Raw genomic sequence first — 6,000 nt, 5'->3', positions numbered from 1 at the left:
CGAGTGGTTTGCACGATAGAGGAGTTAGGTGAGATGACACATCAACTCGGTCCTTAGACTCGACAAGATGGATATCTCCCTCCTTTGCCCTGCCACACTGGCACGAGCACACCAAATGGCAAATCCGTAGAAATGCCATCCATCCCGTCTAAACTTTCTTTGCAAAAAAATACCACATTTATCCCATCCCATATGCACACATTTTTTATAAAATAAATAGTATTATGAATAAAGTCCTAAGCGTTCTAATATCGATTAATGTCCAAGCAAAATCAGACATTAATCTAGGTGGTCAAGGAATGGTCATCACAAATCAAGGGGTGGCTATCCAACCGTGTTTTCATGCAAGCAAAACATATGCAATTTTGTAAAATAGGCCAATGGGTTGTGTTTATAAAAACTAGGACAAAAGCATGCATCAAAGGATGGGATTGAACTTGCCGTCTTCAAAGCCTTCTGGGATGTCCTGTCCTTCGGGCTCGGGGTCGCGGAATGGGTCCTCGTTCACCTGCTCACAGTACTGCTCGTTGACGGGCTCTCCTTCGTTCACTCCGTGGTCTACAGCGCACACAAACAAGCACACAATCAAAACACAGAAAATAAAGATCTATCATTGAGCTCGAATCGGAAGCACATAAAATATGGAGTACGGAGTGATATTTTTGGGTGGTTTCTGAATGTCACGGCTGGAACTAAGTTAAAAGAGGCGTGGTAAAGTTTCGGGTTGATCCGTGGTCGTTTGGCGCATGAAATGATAGATTAATCAAAGGTTTAGGGGTTAAATAGTGGTCCAGGGACCTGTTTGTAAGTTTCTCTAGGGTAGAAAGGGCTTGCTTGTAATTTTCTAAGAATGCTTGGGCCTATTAGAAAAGTGTAGGGGTCTAATCATTATTAAGTTTAAATAGCAGAGGGTTTAATTGCAAAATAAGAAAACAGGAAGGGTTCTTTTGGTTAAAAGGGTGGGGGTTCTTTACTGAATAGAGGAAAGGGGAGGGGGTTTTGGGCTAAATGGCCCTTTCTTCCTCCTCTCTCCACGGGAAAACAGGGGAGGCGGTCAGGGGGGCGTCGGCGGCGCTCAGCCGGCGGCCCTGGGCCTCGGGAACGGCCGGATTAAAGGGGGAAAGGGGAAGGGCGACGTGGGAGGTCGATCCCCTCCCTTGATTTGAGGAAAGGTGGCCCGTAGGGGCGGTTCTACGGCGGCGGGTGGCGGTAGGCGGTGGCGAGCATGGGGGCGGCGCCACTGAGCTCGTCGGCGGGCCGGCCCTGGGGAAAAAGGAGGAGGGGGTCTCGAGGAGCCCAAAGCCTACCTTGGCTCGGGCCGTGGTGCTGCCGGGAGGGGAGCTCCGCGGTGGCTGTCGCTCGGGAGCGGCGACAATGGCGAGTGGCGGCGCTCGGAGGTCAGAGGGGTGGCTGTGGAGCTCGGGGCTGGGGATGTGGTGCGGAGGAGGGGCGCCGGGGCCCTTTATAGGCGCGAGAGGCGATGGAGGTTCGGCGGGCCGCGGCGGAGGCCGGCGACCGAGTTAATGGCGGTGGGGCTGGCTCGGCGCTGTGCGGCCGTCAACGGTGGGCGGGCACGCACGGCGAGGTGACACGACGCTGCGGCCAGGTGGCGACCGTCGTAGGCGGCGCTGTGCCGGAGTCGCCGCCGCTGTGCAGCGTCAACAGCGGTCGGCCCGTGTCGTGGCTTGCGCGGGCCGGGGTGGAGCACGGTGCGCGGGCGAGCGGGGCCGGACGGAGTGGTGCTGCGCGCGCGAGCGCGGCCAGGCGGTGCGGGCGCGTGCGCGTCGCGGCGTGCAGGCCGATGGCCACGGCGTGGCACGGCTTGACGCGGCGAGCGCGTGCGTGGAAGGCGAGCAAGCGTGCGGAACAGAGCGACCGGGAGCGGGGTGGGGTGGTGCGGCCCGGCGCGCCGCGTGCGCGGGCGGGTGGCGTTCTGGGGTCGGCGGCACGCGGTTGCAGGGCGAGGTCGGCGTGCGCGTGGGGCAGGCGGCGGTGCCAGTGGCGACGCGCCGGGCGCGTGCTTGCGACACTACGGCGTGGCGCGTCGGGGTGTGCGGGCTGGGTAGGCGGGGCACGGCCTGGGGCGCGCGCGGCCGTGGGGCGAGGTCGGGGACTGGGCGGCGCTGGAGTGGTCGAGCGGGGAGTGAGAGAGAGAGGAAGGGGGGCCCAGGCCAACCGGAGCGGAGCAGGCCGAGCGGGGAGGGGCAGCGCGGTCGGGCCGCGCACGGGAGCATAGAGGGAGGAGGAGGGAAGGAGAGGGGGAGAGAGAAAAAGGAAGAAAAGAAAAGAGAAAAGGAAAAAAAGAAAATGGAAAAAGAGAAATGGGGAGAGAGAAAGAGAGAAGGAGACAGCGGGATTCGCGGCGTCACCGACGCTCGATCGGCCATGCGCGGCGCCTGGGCGCGTGTGAGCGCGATGCGTGGGTCGAGGGGGAAACAGGGTGCTGGATACGGGTGTCGGGTCAGGTCCTTCGGGAATCGGAAGATCGGAACAGGGAGAAGTTCCGGGAATTATGGCGCACTTTGAGCTCAACTATGGAACACTAGGTTTTGAAAATAAATATCGCACGATTTAATTTATCGGATTTTTTTTGGATGTTACATGACCATTTCTCCTTAGGTGCACCTCGAGTCCAGTGTGAAAATGGCTTCTCAATTGAATCCCTAGCCTCTGCAGCCTGACTCGTGCCTGCTCTTGATGCCCTTACCTTCACTAGCTCTGCAGTCAACTGATCAAGCATCTGCCATAATACATTGAATTTTCTCTGTTGATTTTGGGTGCACAACCTCTTAAACAGGTTCTTAAGATCCTTGTTCTTGAAGTGGTCATAGAAGTTTGCACCCATATGCCTAATGCACCACCTGTTTTGGACATCGGGCCACAATGGAGGCGTTGTCGCAGTTCCACGTTGCAATTTCAGTATTTATTGCAGCAGACCTGCATGTCTATCACTAATAAGGCACACATTTGGACGTGCAGCAACAACAAGAACCTTCACTCGTTCAAGGAACCAATACCAACTGTCTTAGTTCTCATTCTCAACAAATGCAAATGCGAGCGGAACTATTTGGTTGTTGCAATCTACCCCGATTACGGTGAGTATCTGACCTTTATACCTTCCAGTCAGAAATGTGCCATCAATGCAGATCACCGGAAGACAACACTGAAATGCTCTAACACAAGCACCTATGCAAAAGAAGGCTCGTTGCATAATTCTTTGCCCCCTAGTCACGGCTAGTACGAGGTATGTGTCATAAAAGCTTCTAGTATTTCTAGCAGCAACCTGGGATAACATACGAGGTAGGTTATCATATGATGCCTCGTATGTGCCGAACCGTATCTCGAACACCCTTTGTTTAGCCTGCCATGCCTTCAAATAACTAATGGTGTATTGGTAAGTCTGCTCAATGTGTCGAACAATCAATTTTGGCTCATAATTTAGGTTGTCCATAATAAACCCATACATTTGCTTTGCAACAAAGTCGCATGATATATTTCGATGCGAGGGAAGAACTTCTGACAGCAAACAAGTGTGCTCTGTCACAATGGAACATTTCCAGTTTGACTTCCATTTTCCCTTGAATGCATGTACTCGCCATGGACATCCATCATTCACACACTTTACCTCATATTCTTTACTGCCAGACTTTACGACTCTGAATTCTCGTTTCAATGATATTGCCCATAGTCTCACAACATCTTTTACGGCTTCAATGTTTGGATATGTTGCACCTTGCACTACCTCATTCCCTCTGTACTCCCACTCCTGATTTCGTACATCTTCTGCGACATGACTGCCAAAACCATGCTCCTTCCACTCTTTTGGCAATGAGTACTACTCGTCATCAGATGAGCCCTCATGTTCTTCCATCTCTATTGTGGTTTGGTCTTCTGCCTCCATCTCGTCCACAATGCTATGTATCATCTCTCCCTCATCAGTAAGGCCATGTGGTCCCATGTTTTGGTTCTCTGTCTCTTCTGACTCATCTTGCTCAACATAATTGGTCTCTCTTCGAATACTCAGAGTTCCTTGATCTGCACAATGTTGGATTTCATTTTGTGTCTTCTCCCGGATTTGAACAAGAATGGCCAGAGGCCACCCACGCTCTAGAGCTGCTTGCATGTACTTCTGTCAGTCATCAGTGCTGTGTATCATCATCAATTCCCATAATTCACTTTCTACCTCCCAATTAACAAGAGACTGGACGGTGATCATATGTGTCAACGGATCAACACGGAACCCACGCTGCAGCCACTTACATATGGAACCAAAACTCCTTTCTAAAGGTTTATCTATGGCGCTAGATGTGCACTTAAAGGCAGAAAGATCTACTCCATTTGGCCCATACATAACATTGTAGTCACCATAAAATACTTAAAACTGCATCTAGCTCGACATATCTGTATATCACATAATACTTATCGAGTTATACTCTTTACTTCACTACCTTATTCAATAATCCGTAAAAACTAAGTATGAAATTTAACTACAACGTATAAGTATTCATAACTACGTGATGACACTCAAATTCTATACTGCATATGCCAAATTCTATTCTAAATCATAATTAATTTATAAACACGTCTCTAATAGTACTGCAATTGTAATAATAAATGCGTAGTGCTAATTTTCTAAACTAATTTACTACTACGTAACTACAAACTAAAGTATCATTAAACTCCTACTTAAATGGTTCTACTATAGCACTAATTAAATTAAATTACTCACCCCTACTTAAATTACTCCTACATAATTGCGTAGTACTTAAATAGAAAAATATATAAACTAAATGTACTAACCTGCAGATCACAAGTGCTATGTCGTGGGCTTTTGGGGGTACCCACAGCCGGGTGGCGGAGCGCACCCGCCTATTCCCTGAGGGGGAGTACTCGGGGAAGTGCCAAGCTATTAGGCTGATCTAGCTCGGGGGCAAGAACGCAAGAACACACGAGTTTAGAGTGGTTCGGGCCGCCGGAGCGTAATACCCTACATCCACTGTGTGGTGCATTGCACTTGTATGAATGAGTCTATCCTCTGTCCCGCTGGGCCTAAGTTATTCTTTAGCGGGCGTCCCCCTTTTATAGTGCAAGGAGGGCGCGTACACGGGTGTTGACCCCCGACAGATGGGCCCAACAAGGAGGTATTCTATACTAAATAGGCACTAATGGTGCTACAGTGATGAAGAATCTCTTGTCGGATACGCTTCGCCGTCTTGTAGACTTCCTGACCGAGGGGGTCTTCTCCTTTCCCATCGGTGAGATGCCCGTTGAGACAGTGTAGGTTGCGGCGTAGACTGTTGGGTCTACCACGTAGCCGTTATGATACTCTATCACCGAGTTGTCATGTCTAACTGGCGTAGCGGACTAACGCGCGTGGTATAAGTGGCGCCAGCGGCTGTACTGTGCACCTTGGTAACACGCGACCAACAGTACAGCTTGTCAAAAGTCTCCTTGGGCTCTGCTATGGCAGAGCACTTCTGAACCACCTGCATTAAATACGGTAGGTGGGCAAGTCTTCCAGATGAAGCTTGGCAGCCGCGCGCGTGCTTGCGGACACGTGGCGGCTCCGGACCCCTCAGGCGGGGTGTCTGTTCCCTCCCGGTGAGGGGTCCGGATTACTATGGGGATCCCGGACCCCACGGGGGGGGGGGGGCCCGGCCGTTTTGGTCCTGAGCGCTTTCTTCTCCAGGACACGTGGTGACACCGGACCTGTCCCGACCGGGAGGCGGGTCCGGGGCTGTTGGTCCAGTGAGATGGAGCCGGACCTAGGGATCCGTCAGCTCAGCTCCTTAGCGTGCAGTTACGGAGAACTACACGAGTCTTGCCATAGCAAGAGGGGGAACCCTAGTCCTGAGGTACCGACATGCTGAATCCGGCAGGGCTTCGCCGCTTCCCTTCTCCTCACCCCTCTCTTTTTTTCTGGTTTTTTTGTGGAATTTTCGGGCTCAAATGAGGAGGGAAGGGGGGGTTGGATCTTATATAAGGGGGGTTACCCCGGTC

The sequence above is a fragment of the Panicum virgatum genome, chromosome 9K, assembly GCF_016808335.1.
Source record: "Panicum virgatum strain AP13 chromosome 9K, P.virgatum_v5, whole genome shotgun sequence".
Lineage (NCBI taxonomy): Eukaryota > Viridiplantae > Streptophyta > Magnoliopsida > Poales > Poaceae > Panicum > Panicum virgatum.
Note: the sequence above shows the minus strand (reverse complement) of the source record.